The sequence below is a fragment of the Apium graveolens genome, chromosome 8 (assembly GCF_009905375.1).
Source record: "Apium graveolens cultivar Ventura chromosome 8, ASM990537v1, whole genome shotgun sequence".
NCBI lineage: Eukaryota > Viridiplantae > Streptophyta > Magnoliopsida > Apiales > Apiaceae > Apium > Apium graveolens.
This window is the reverse complement of record NC_133654.1, coordinates 235,398,558-235,413,681: the sequence shown is the minus strand read 5'-3', so window position 1 is coordinate 235,413,681 and position 15,124 is coordinate 235,398,558.

Below are 15,124 nucleotides of genomic sequence, written 5' to 3'. Positions count from 1 at the left end.
TAAATAATAAGAATCAAAAACATTAAATTTTTATTACTACATTTATATTTTTTTAAAAATATATATAGAAAGCTGACACTCTTTCTATAACGACCGACTAGTAGCTACATCGTTAATGTCAAATAATATATAATTTACATGTAACCTTTAATTTCAACTCTTCCAAATTTTATATGAAAAATTGACAAAAATTTTTGTGGCAACCAAATAGAAACTGCGACCGAATGTAGTAAAAAAACTAAGTATCAAAAATATTAATTTTTATAATTACATTTCTATAATTTTTTTAAAAAGCATTTTTATATGGAAATTTAATGCTCTTTCTGTAACAATCGAATGAATACAATCATATGAGCAAAGTATATAAATTAAATAATATTTTTTTATTAAAAGAGTTTTTATCTAAATTTTATATTTAAAATTAAATTATTTGAAAAATATTTCTTGAAATTTATTTTTTAGTAAAAAATTATAATATTTTATTTATTTAAACTATTTGATGAAGCTTCGTGGCACTTTTTTGTCGTCAAAGAGTATCTGTTGTGTAGTAATGTCAACTTAACGTATCTAAAAATTAAATATTGAATCAATCATCAATATATATCAATATAATTGTGTAAAGAAAAATATTCGGGCATTTAGGTGACGCCTTTCATATCGTTTCATTCTATTTTTCTAATTTTCTCAACTTTTTCAATTAATAAATATTACCATGAAAATAATCTCTTAAACTTCTTTCTCTTTAAATTAACTTATAATCTTGATATTTTCCAAAATTTCTTTTTTAATACAATTTCCCCTCTTTGTTCTAAAATCAATTAACTATATTATATTTTCCTAAAATCTATTAAATGTTAGATTTTCTCAATAATATATTATTTTTCCCTATTTGAGTCGATTTTTCGGCTTGTTCAGAGGTTATTTGCGCGATTGATTGCCATGGTTGTGTTCCTGGAGTCAAGTATAGTAAGTCCTATTATTCTGGTGAGGTTCTGGGTTGTTTTGCATGTTGCCGGAAAGCTTGCGGCCGATGTTGCAAAAATCACCCTGAAGTTTGTAAAACTTACAAATATACGACTTCTATTTTAAAAATTTTAAAAAATGTATCATTCAGTTATTTTGATTTCAAAATTTTATTTTTATTAATTAAAATTCAAAAATCTTTATTTTTTAATTCCAAAATTCCATTTTAATTCAAATATAAATCTAAATTATTTAATTAATTAATTTTAGTTAATAATTAATTAATTAATTGGTCAATTATTTAAATAATTAATTAATTAATTAATAATTTATTTAAATTGATTATTTAATTGGATTTAATTACCTCTTTGGATTTAAAAATTCCCAAAAAATAGTTTCGAGCTTTAAAATATTTTTCTAAATTATATTCAAGGCTCGATAATTATTATTAAATGATTTTAAAGTCAGATTCGGGTATTCGAATCTTGTTAATTATTTATAAAATGATTTTTTTACCCGTTTTAATTCTTAAAAATATTCAAAAATTCATATTAAATACCAGAATAATCATCTTAACCCCGAACCTTCTTTGAAAAATAATGTTTATCGAATACCTTACGTGTTATATGTTATGTGTTATCTGATTAATGTGTAACATGCCTATGTGTTCATTGTTCGATTGTATTAATCATAACTTTTAATCCGTAAGTCGGATATGGGTAAAACGAAGGGTAGATAGAAGCTTGTAACATCTATGTGCCAATTAGAGTCAGATGAGAATGAGTATTGATAGATACTTGTGATGTCTAGCAGAGGAAGTGAGACTTAGAGAAGGAAAGCAAGTGGTTATTGAGTAGAACCGTTAGACGAGTGCAAGTGAAGTTGGAAATCATTTGTGATAAGGCAATTGTTCTTAAATTTTCTTGAGATATATTGCAAGTTTATCCTGAACCTTTCTTGAGATATATTGCTAGTATTTTGAATAATTTTGATTTTATATTGCAAGTACTTTGAATTGCTTAAACTTAAAACCTAACCAAAATCATTTGATACTTGAACTATAAGCCTTCCTCATTGTGAACCATTGATTGTTGAATCCCGAGATACTATACCATATAAATACAATACTACTCCACAAATACATTCAAACCATATACAAAACACTAAAACAGAATTGCTTAAGTATACAGAAACTCATGTATTCTACAATACCTTGAAATATCAAAGAACTAAACATTGTATATCCATTAAACCATTGTTCATCTATTGTCTGATTCTTCTACAGGATTGAAGCCATTCTTCATACACACCTTGTTATACCTTTATTGTACCCATGATTTAAAGTATGATTTTATACAATTGTCTTATCAATGTTGATTATGATCTTATTTATTGAATTACATTGTTTATCATATTGAAATTGTTATAGAATTGGATTGTTTTCTAAATATGGACCAGATCCGTGGTCAGACCAGATTCATGGTCAAATGTAGGCCAATGTGTGCCTTAGATCCAGTATATAGAGCATAGATGTGTTCCTTGCTCGGGGTTAGTGCGTGACTGATCAGTAGCCTAACGGTGGTTTTTAAAATTAAAAGTGAATATGTAATTCTAATAATTGCTTAACAAGAAAGTGATTCCTCTGAATCATTTTATTTTGACCATTTATTATCTTCAGTTATTATCATTGTGACTTGCTGAGCTAGTTAGCTCACTCTTATGAATCTGTTTATGTTCTTTTCCAGTTAATAAGGAAACTATCGGTAGCAAGGATCCCCAGACCAGTGTGCGAGCTAGGATTCCAGGTTGAGTCGGATCGAGCTAGCAGAAGCTTTATACTTTAGTTTTGAGTTTGCAAGTTTGTAAGAATATTTTATTATCAGTTGTAAGTTAAAATAGTTGGGATTTGGTATGATATATTGTAAATTAAGGTTGTGGCTTGTGTTCATATTTTAACCTGTTGCGATCCGTGGTTGTGTAAGTGTAGGGCCACTGCATATATCATTTCATAAACAGGTTTATATGGTGTGTGTGTGTGTGTCGTGAACCCCAAACTTCTGACCCGAGTTTGGAGGACGTCACAGATGCTACACTTTGTCTTTCAACGGATGCAATATCTTGTATTCCAATGAATGCTGTAATTTGTCTTTCAATGGATGCAGCACTCTGTGCATCAACTGTTGTTCCTTTATTTATAGATAACTTTGAATATTCTTTTGTCATTATTTTTATATCACTTTTATCATCATTGCCATCACAATATATCTCAACATTATTAAATTTGAGACTTTCATGGAAACCTTCATTTGTTAGTCCTTTAGTTTTTTTTTCATCAAACATAACATGTACAGATTCCATAACAATGTTGGTTCTTAGATTGTATACTTTATATACTTTCCCAACAGCATATCCAACAAAGATGCCTTCATCCTCTTTTGCATTAAACTTTCCATGTTGATCAGTTTGATTTTTTAGAATATAGCACTTGCAACCAAAAATATGAATAAAGTTCAGTGTTGGCTTCCTATTCTTGAATAGTTGATAAGGAGTCATGCATTTTGTAATAACCCCAATTTTTGGAAATTTTTGAAACCCTTATGAATAGTGTTTTTGCTGAATGAGAAAACTTTTCATGCCACGCTATGTAGGGGTTCTGTTATTGATCTTATGGGATATTATTAGTACTCTATGTGGTATATAAGTGTATGTAAAGATCGTCAGAATCCAATTCCGAACACTTTGATTTTTCCCGGAAATCCACAATATACGGAGAGAATTGAGTATAAGGTAACAGGATAAAAAGGATTTAAATTAAAGGATTATAAGAGAGGATCATAAAAGGAATACAATATATTGAGAAAGGTTAAGGGAACCTAAGTAATAAGATCCCGGGTATGATCCTTCAAACGATAAATGAAAGCGAAAGTTAAGCGAACCGTATAACAGATCAGCGGTCATTAGGCAACGATTAGGAAGTTAATCAAAGGGATTAATGGGAATGATGTCATCCAACCAATAGAAAGAAGACAAGGAAGGAAGGATGACATCATGAGGATGAGGTAAGCATGACATGGGAAGGAAGGAGGTGTGGTTGAATAAGAACCACACAAATTCAAGGGCAAGGTAGTAATTTGCTAAATCAAATACAAATCAAGTCAACCAAGCCAAGTAAAAATCATTTCCATCAAAAAAATCAAAACAACCAAGGAATGAGTTCATCTTGCTCACGGCTTTTTAGCATTTTCAAGGCATAGATTTTTCAAAATCAAAGATCAAAGCTTCCTAAATTGGTAAGAAAATTCCCTAATCATCTTCATGCTTAGTTATGGCTATATCATGAGTTTAAGCCATTAATTCTTTCTCTAACTTCTTCATTTAATCAATGAAGAAGACAATGAATAGTGTTTTCAAGATTTTTAACTTGAAGTTTGTTTTGTTTTCTTGAAGATCCAAGCTTTCTTAAAACTTCTCCAAGCTTCTTAAGGCTTCCTAGCTCCACCCACCACTTCAAGGAAGGTATACCATTTCCAAACCCTAGGTTCATATATATTATAAGGTGATTTTGATGATTAGGATGTTATTGTAGCTTGTTGTTATGATTTAGAGTTTGAGATTTGGTATGGTAGTGAAATGGAATGGTAATTGTTGTGGTTTTGATTTAAAAGAACTTAAGCATGATTAAAGTTAAGTTTAAGCATAAGTATAAATGATTAAATTGGATTGGTTGGGGTTGTTATGATGTGATAAGGATGGATGTTGGTTGTATGTTGGATTTGAGGTTGATTTGGGTTGATTGTGGATGGTTTAAAAATTGGAAATCGCGTAAACATAGCCGTCGTAACGTCCGATTTTCTTTGGACTGTTTTTGTGCATAGCATCAGAACCCTTGAACTCACTGCTAGGTTTTGACCATTGCCATGATTAGATAGTTCATGTTACGAGCTTCGTTTTGATATGTAGTTCGTTCGATTCCGATGCACGGTTTAGGAGAAACGACCGTTTCAAGTAACGGCGTTTCGCGAACGAAACTTTTTCCCTCGCCTTACTTTGAAACATAGGTTAAAGACCAAAAAGGGTTAATTAATGCATGAAACATTTATGGTAAGTGTTTTAGGCAGTTGGTAAGTCACTCGCGAAGGAATCGCTTTAAAACTCGTAAAAGTTAAATTATTAAAAATGGTGGAGCCGAGGGTACCCGAGTGACTTAAGCGAATCAGTGAGCGCAAAACAAGCGTTAGAGTCTAAGTTAGTTAAAGTATAGATTTACAAGTGACTTTGGTTTAATTCCAACTTACTTGTTGCTTATAGGTTACCAGACTCGTCCCGAGCCATTCGTAACCCCCAGTCGCTCAGGCAAGTATTCTATCCGTTATACTGTTGTTGTGATGTATACACTTGTATATGCATTATCTTGCGATAGATGCATGTTGGTTATTTAGCAAATTCTTGCGATATATTGTAGCATGTGATATGGTATATATGCATGCCTGTTTCATATTCTTGAAAAATATATCTGTTGGTTCAGTTGATAATACCTATGCTAGAGGATAGCGGTATCTTGCATATACCCTTAGTATAGGGACCCAAAGGTGAAAATATTTTCTAAAACCGGGAGTCGAGGATCCCGAGTAATCTTGTATATATGGATATGGATATATATATATATATATATTTATATATATATATATGGTTATAGTTTTCCAAACTATTAATCGAATAAGGTTTATTCGATAACTCTAAACTTTTATTTTATTTATTGAATATTATTTGAATATTCATTCGAGGGCTTATGACTCTTTTATATTATTTATTGAATATTATTTGAATATTCATTCGAGGGCTTATGACTCTTTTATATTATTTATTGAATATTATTTGAATATTCATTTGAGGATGTATGACTCCTTTATTTTATTTAATGAATATTATTTATAATATTCATTCGAGGTATTATGACTCAGCTTATTTTATTTATTGAATATTATTTGAATATTCATTTGAGGATCTATGACTCCGATTATTTGATGAGATATATTCTTTATTTTATTAAAGAATAAGATGTCAATAATCAAACTTATTTTCGATTATTCAAATAAAGATAATACTTTCATATAAGTATATCTTTGGTTATTTAATACTCGTTTTAAGTATAAGTTTTAATACTTCTACTTCAATTATTTTTATAAAGATTATTCTTTATGGGAATATTATTTAATTAATAATATTCAGATATTTTCTAATATTCTGGGGACTGATTTACTTCATTAAATCAGCCTTACTCCAAACACTCTTTAAAGTGTTTTCGAGTCTTCAAAATGATTTTTAAAAGTCAGAGCGGATCCCAAAACTCATTTTTATATTTAAGATCTTCCTTTTAAAGGGGATTTAAATACTCGCTCAAAACCTGGGGAATCCGGCTCTGTGGTGTATTTTATATTCGCAACGAGGTTGCAGATTTGGTAAATGAATTGATTACTTGCCCAACGTTCGGGAAGTAAGCCCATCTCATTGAGTCGGCATAAGCGACAGGCCGGGGTACGGTCTATTATTGTGTAAGTGGCTGGGTGGCAGTCCATCAACGCGTGAGGGACCGGGGTACGGTCGAGCGCGAGGTCCTAATGCGGCCAGGGTGATGACCGGTGAGGAATTCATCCATCTACAGTAGAAAAGGTTACTTATTGGTATCTTTGCCTGATCAGCAAGATATCGGGTTTATGCCAAAAATTCTTTTCCTTTCCAAAATTCATTGGATATTTCAAACTCTGTTCATACTTTACATAACAGAGGTTTCAGGAAATGTTTAAAGGGATATATATATGTGGATATATATATCGGGACTAAATAAAGTATCTCATAACTTTTTCATTCAATAATATTTCAAAGATTGAATCTATTCAAGTCTTATCTTGTGGTCTCATCAGTGGGATGAACTTTTGAAATTGATTATAACTTGAACGGTGGTAGTTCAAGTAGTATTTGGGAATGATATAAGTGTAGCGAAGTATTTGGTAACTTCATCTTTTAAACTTATATCTAATTAATAATTGTCTTATGAATGACAAAGATTTTCAGAAAAACGTTGAGACAAGGTTAGATATATGAGATCACCTTGCAACGATATTTTTATACAGTTATACAATGGGACTTTGTGTATATTATGCATGGAAGAGGACTTCCCTTATTTTGAAAAGTATATATGTATATATACTGAATATTTTGCGACTTCATCGCATTAAGATATCAAACTTGGTTCATTTCTTTTGACCAAGATTTTCATGAGTATTATGAGTAGACTCATATACTATTAATCATTATACATATTATTTTGGTGGGCTTGCTGCTCACCCTTGCTTTCTTCTTTCATCACACAACAACAGATAGAAAAGATGAACAGAACCAAGCTCCCGATTCGCAAGCGATTAGGAGACGTTCCGCAGTTTTCTAGAAGCATTGATGCCGCCGTAGCTGAGGTAGGAACTACCAATAGGCTAGGCTTTCAACTTTTGATGGACCAGATTTATTTATATTTATGAATTGTAATAATGGCAAAGAAATGTAAATTTATTCAGAAAACCTTTTAAGGTGTATTGGCAGATAATTATGGAATAAAATGACTTGTGGTTATTTTTGGATGTTCATCTCTGAGACTATAACGTGTGGTGTATGTGTTTATTGTGGGGTCACAGTACAGAGTAGTTGAGTAATTATTAAGATTGGGTGTTATTAAGGGAAATGGAACTCGTGACGACCCGGATCCCCGACCCCGGATCTGGGGGTGTTACAGAAATGGTATCAGAGCTAAGCGTTATAAACCTCAGAGATGATGGGACGTTAAGATAATAAGTTCACTAAGATAATAAGAACTCTTGCCAAGTTCATAGTCGGACTACCTAACGTTGCACCGACAGTTAAAACCCTTATGGGAACCCTTATAAATATTGTGATAGAAGCGTAGTTCATTATCGTATATGGTAGCGGGACTCCGAACCCTGAGGTTGAGGAGCAACAATGCGATGATGTTTTACTACTTATTGGAGATCAGATTATGGATCCGATAGAGCGTCCTAACGCGGGATCGGATGATGTTCATATTAAGGACGTAGCGGTTAAGGATGTTGTCCTAGAAGGGACAGTTGCTGAGGAGAATCCCATGGAGGATCCTGACAAGAATGAATAAAGGACCACTGATGAATTGATGACCATGGTTAGATCGACTACCAGAGGAAGGATTGGTCGGTCACTACCGGAGGTTCGTTCAAGTTTGTAAAGATAGTAGCCCCCTTTAACGCGGCTTACTCATAAGACTGAGAAGTTCGAATGGACAGAGAAATGCGAGAACAGCTTTCAAGAACTGAAGCAAAGGTTGGTGACGGCTCCTATGTTGGCGTTGCCGGATGGAAAAAGGAGATTTTGTGATTTGTAATGACGCTTTGCATAAGGAATTAGGGTGCTTCTTATACAGCACAACAAGGTAATCGCGACGCGTCAAGACAATTAAGGGAATATAAAATTCGATATCCCCGCCCATGAGCTTGGGCTCGTGGCAATAGTTTTGCCCTAAATATTGGAGGCACTACTTGTATGGAGAGAAGTGCGAGATTTACCTAAGCCATAAGTGCTCTAGTACATTTTCACGCAGAAAGAGCTCAACATACACCAGAGGAGGCGGTTAGAGCTAATCAAGAATTATGATTGGGAGATTCTTTATCATTCGGGGAAAGCCAATGTGGTGGCTGATGCTCTTAGTAAAAAGGAGAGACTCAAGAGGTTAATGTCTTTGGGAAAGTTGATAAGAGATTTTGAAAAAAATGGAAATAGATATGAAGGTAACCGGAGCCGGTACCGAAAAGCTGTTTGAGATTGCAATACAGACCGAATTATCAGAAAATAACATATTGTGCCAGAAAAAGTGATGAATGAAGGCAGAGAGCCAACAAATAGATATGAGATTAATACCGAGAAAGATGATAAGGGAATAATGAGGTATTCCTATAGAATTTGGGTTCCAAATGTTCAAGAGCTTAAAGATGAGATCTTAGATGAAAGTCATAGTTTAAGGAATAAGATTAAGGGCAAACCCTGAATGTGATAGTCAGGGAGGACGCCATCAAGATAGAAGGAACCCATAACATAATGAAGTGGAAAATGAGGATTTTAACGTATAAGATAACCCCAAGTATGGGAGAAGGATGAAACATTTCATACTGAGGAAACAGAAGTCGAGTAAGGAAAGGTGACCCGAGATGGTACTCCTATACGGCGATTCATGGACCTGTCTAAAAAGGACTTAGACTATTATTCCCAACCACCACCCTGAGGAAACAATGCGGTGAGAAATTCTTTCAGGACCTTTAAGTCGCTAAGCTCTCAGAGTTCCAAGGAACAAGCTGACCCAGTCGAGGCAAGAGCCTAGCTAAAGGAAATAGATGAATCATTTGAGATTCTAAATGATTGACGAACCACAAAAGACTGTTTTGTCACTTACCCTCCCAAGAGAGAGACCACCCGCTGGTGAAAGGCCAAGGAAGGCACGGAGCAAGAGATTATAATAAACTGATTAAAGTTCAGCCAATTGTTTTCGGGATCGTAATTCCCAAGGTTATGGAATAGTGTAAAAGCTTTAGAGCCAGAACGAAGGCAGACGAGTATGATGAATTATGAATCTAAGCTATAAAAGTTGTTAAGATTCGTTCTGAAGACGCGAATCCAGAATGACGGGATATTTGAAATCAATGCTTATGTTGTGTTGGTTCATGAAATAATGATAAGAGAAAGGAAAATAAAAAGGAATTGAAGTGGAAAGGAATAAAAAGGCAACAGAGTTTGAGGAATGATAAGGGAGTTGGGTATGAGGAAACCCTAAAGACTCCTATTAATAGAAATAGAAAAGTATATGATCGTCAGGATGAGGGTGATTCACCATGAGTTAAAGTTGACGGTTGAAGGCATAAGAGATGCATATAGTTTATCCCCTGTAAGTTGGGAGGATTCGAGGAAACCTTGAGATAATTCGAAGGATAAATAATGAGACGCGGATAGACTAAGGGGATAAGAAAGTAAGAAATTAAGAAAATTGGATGAAGGAAGTGACCTTCAAGAAGGTGAAGTGTAAGACCGGTGGCATGATACCCAGAAAGGGAGACGCCAGATATGAAAGATATCCCAACATTGAGGTGACTGTTGAGATAAACAACAAAAGTAAATAAGGAATTATTAAGAAGAAGTTCATGTTGAACATGACCAATATCTTCCAGAACATCCATGTTATCATTACCAAATTAGGCAAGAAAAGCGGATAACCGTTGTTATCTTTTGGAGGCCATATTGATTGACCTCATTTTGAATACAGATGTTATTGTGAAAATTCGGCATATACTATCGAGGTGGGAATGATTGAATAAGACACCCTTATCAGGGATATATGACTTGATTTATCCATGGAAGGATGCATGTACCTTTTTAAAGGTGGAATTAAGGATAGAACATCGGTAACTTAAAATGAATCCTAGGGGAATGCATAAAGGTTGGCATTTCACCCTTAATAGGGATAGTATGAGTTTTGACAGTATGAATTGGAAAGGATTAAGGTAATAATAAAAACCTTTAAGAATCAGTGGAGAAATTTTTTCAGAAGTATATAGACAATGATTCTGGTATTAATAAATGGTACCTTGATATGCCATGTATCTAGGGAATACATGAGGAACGATTCAAGGATAACCTTAGAGGTTTTACAAGGAGAAAGGTAATATTCAAAATTCTCAAGAATAGAAATGTTGATAAAGGAAATATGACGTAATTATAATGATGCCAAGTGGGGCACGTGTTAAACCACGAGAAAGTATGGATCGAACCAGTAAAGGTCGAAATTGTTCCAGGCAATTAGGACTTAAGATAAAAGATGTTCTAAGTATAATTGAGAGTCAGTCGTGACAGTGATTAACCTCTAAAGACTGAGGCAATAACTTATGGAAAAATGGTGATTTTTTTTTTACTCATCAGATTTTAAGGAAAACATCCTCACATAAGCTGTGATTGAAATGAGGTAGAAAATTTATTTGGAGGTGGTTAAAATGACATTGACTGTAGGGAAATTTTACTATCAGAAAAGGCCAAAGAGGTGGCCGACACTTTAAAGGTAAGAGGATAATTATAGGCGCTTGTGCCAAAGGAATACAGTGATGATGGTTGAAGCCGTAAAGGTTGTATTATGGTTTGGAAGATTGACATTCCTTCTGATGACTGTGCAATACCCAACCATAATAGTAGTTGGTAAAGGTTTAATTCGTGTAATCGCCATGAACGGGCTATCTATCTTAGAAGGTCCTATCTTGAGAATAATCCAGGAACATATTTCAAAAAGGACTAAACGAACCTTTGAGTTAAGTCTTCAATTGAAGGCATACGATTAAGAATGGTATTAACCTGCTATCGATGCTTTGATTGAAACTCTTCTGCAATTTTATCTACTTCATATCATGAAAGTACGTCAAGTTCAGGAGTGTTCTTCATGAATCATGAATGGTGATCATGTTACCTCCTTAGAAGAATTCGATACGATATGTATGGACTCCGTATGGTTAGCTATTAAGACTTCATGGAAAACGAATGATGACAGTAGGTCAGTAGTGGACCATAGTAATGCAGCAATGATTCTACGAGTAATGAGCTGGTTACAACCGTGAGAGTTGTATTGGAATGGATGTTGAGATTGAGTACCACTAATCGGGTCGTGGTAGTATATAAGTTATCATTGATAGACTAATTAAGTAGAGTATCTACCTATTGAATATTTATTCCCTCTTATGAAAAGAGAGTCGTATTACTATATGAGGAAGGTTGTGGTGCAAGCATAGAATTCTAGTAACGATGATGTCTAGAAAGAGATCCCAGGTTCGATTTTCGATATCGAGGGAGTTTCAAAGGTGATTGTGTATAAGCTCGAGGAAGAGCATGGGTCCATAGAATGATGGACGGAATGGCAAAAATATTTAGGCATGTGAAATACGATGCTATAATACTTGATGTTGATATAAATATGTATATGTTTTGTTCTCCTATGACAAACCTCTATAGTTCAGAGGTAGATTCCAAGCCAGATATTTTATGGCAAGAAAATTTTTTATGAATATACAATTCTCTTCAGTTCGTTCTTTTCTCTTCTTTTCATTTCATGTAAGCTGAGAAGAACAACCCTTCCAGAAGGGGAGGTATTGCCGAATGACTATCTATCTGTGTGATAGAAGCCTAGTAGGATACCATCTATTGTTTAATTGCTTGTCAAGTACTAAAGGCTGGCCACCTTCTGTACTAACTATGCGATATAACAAGTGTTCATGATCATAGTGATCTCTCAACAAATTCCTTTACTTCTATATGATTGATCAAGCTTCCAAAGATAGAAGCAGCTGAAAAAGGAGTAGTAAAGTTATGGTGGTATTCAGAATGGAAACACGTTCGTGATACTAAGGTTGACGTGGTTATTAAAAGGTTATAGAACGCTAACGAGCAAAAGTATAACCAGTATAATATTAGGAACGGAAGGTGATAGCGATTACGAACTGGAAAAGAATGGGTATTGAGAAGCAAAAGCTTTAATGTTAAAAGCTATAATGAGAGTCTGTGCAATAGACTTGAAAGAAATTAGAATGATCACTTAACACGGATTGAGTTTTCTTACGACAATAGATCATATGTCAGTATTGAGATATCGCCTTATGAAATCCTTGAGGGAAGACAATGTCGATCTCCCTTATGTTAGGATGAAGTTGTAGAGCGCAAGATGCTCGGACCCGCAGTAGTCCAAAGGACCAAGGATATGATAGATCTAATCAGAGGACGGCTGGTAGTAGCCCAAGATGGACATGATAAGTATGTTGATTTCACACGAAAGGATAAAGAGTATGAAATAGGGGACCTAGTAATGTTATAGGTATCCCTTAGAAAGGATTGATGAGGTTCGGAAAGAAAGGAAAGCTAAGTCTACAATTTGTTGGAACCTTGGATATATTAAGATGTTTGGGAAGTTAGCATATGAGCTAGCCCTAACCCCGAACATGTAGCAGGTCGTAACGTGTTTCACGTATCAATGTTAAGGAAGTGTAATTCAGATGCCAGATAAATAGAGGCATATGAGCGCATAGATATGCAACCCGACGTAACCTATATGGAGCAACCAGGAAGGGTTATAGAGTGAAAAAGGAACAAGTGCTTAGGAGAAGGATTATCAAACTAGGCAGAGTTTGGTGGTAGAACCACAATGTGGGAAAATTGACTCGAGAGTTAGAAAGTGTAATGCTAAGCAAGTATTCCCATTTGCTTTCTATCTGATTCCGGGACGGAATCCTTTTAAGGAGGGGAGACAGTAATAACCCCAATTTTTGGAAATTTTTGAAACCCTTATGAATAGTGTTTTTGCTGAATGAGAAAACTTTTCATGCCACGCTATGTAGGGGTTCTGTTATTGATCTTATGGGATATTATTAGTACTCTATGTGGTATATAAGTGTATGTAAAGATCGTCAGAATCCAATTCCGAACACTTTGATTTTTCCCGGAAATCCACAATATACGGAGAGAATTGAGTATAAGGTAACAGGATAAAAAGGATTTAAATTAAAGGATTATAAGAGAGGATCATAAAAGGAATACAATATATTGAGAAAGGTTAAGGGAACCTAAGTAATAAGATCCCGGGTATGATCCTTCAAACGATAAATGAAAGCGAAAGTTAAGCGAACCGTATAACAGATCAGCGGTCATTAGGCAACGATTAGGAAGTTAATCAAAGGGATTAATGGGAATGATGTCATCCAACCAATAGAAAGAAGACAAGGAAGGAAGGATGACATCATGAGGATGAGGTAAGCATGACATGGGAAGGAAGGAGGTGTGGTTGAATAAGAACCACACAAATTCAAGGGCAAGGTAGTAATTTGCTAAATCAAATACAAATCAAGTCAACCAAGCCAAGTAAAAATCATTTCCATCAAAAAAATCAAAACAACCAAGGCATGAGTTCATCTTGCTCACGGCTTTTTAGCATTTTCAAGGCATAGATTTTTCAAAATCAAAGATCAAAGCTTCCTAAATTGGTAAGAAAATTCCCTAATCATCTTCATGCTTAGTTATGGCTATATCATGAGTTTAAGCCATTAATTCTTTCTCTAACTTCTTCATTTAATCAATGAAGAAGACAATGAATAGTGTTTTCAAGATTTTTAACTTGAAGTTTGTTTTGTTTTCTTGAAGATCCAAGCTTTCTTAAAACTTCTCCAAGCTTCTTAAGGCTTCCTAGCTCCACCCACCACTTCAAGGAAGGTATACCATTTCCAAACCCTAGGTTCATATATATTATAAGGTGATTTTGATGATTAGGATGTTATTGTAGCTTGTTGTTATGATTTAGAGTTTGAGATTTGGTATGGTAGTGAAATGGAATGGTAATTGTTGTGGTTTTGATTTAAAAGAACTTAAGCATGATTAAAGTTAAGTTTAAGCATAAGTATAAATGATTAAATTGGATTGGTTGGGGTTGTTATGATGTGATAAGGATGGATGTTGGTTGTATGTTGGATTTGAGGTTGATTTGGGTTGATTGTGGATGGTTTAAAAATTGGAAATCGCGTAAACATAGCCGTCGTAACGTCCGATTTTCTTTGGACTGTTTTTGTGCATAGCATCAGAACCCTTGAACTCACTGCTAGGTTTTGACCATTGCCATGATTAGATAGTTCATGTTACGAGCTTCGTTTTGATATGTAGTTCGTTCGATTCCGATGCACGGTTTAGGAGAAACGACCGTTTCAAGTAACGGCGTTTCGCGAACGAAACTTTTTCCCTCGCCTTACTTTGAAACATAGGTTAAAGACCAAAAAGGGTTAATTAATGCATGAAACATTTATGGTAAGTGTTTTAGGCAGTTGGTAAGTCACTCGCGAAGGAATCGCTTTAAAACTCGTAAAAGTTAAATTATTAAAAATGGTGGAGCCGAGGGTACCCGAGTGACTTAAGCGAATCAGTGAGCGCAAAACAAGCGTTAGAGTCTAAGTTAGTTAAAGTATAGATTTACAAGTGACTTTGGTTTAATTCCAACTTACTTGTTGCTTATAGGTTACCAGACTCGTCCCGAGCCATTCGTAACCCCCAGTCGCTCAGGCAA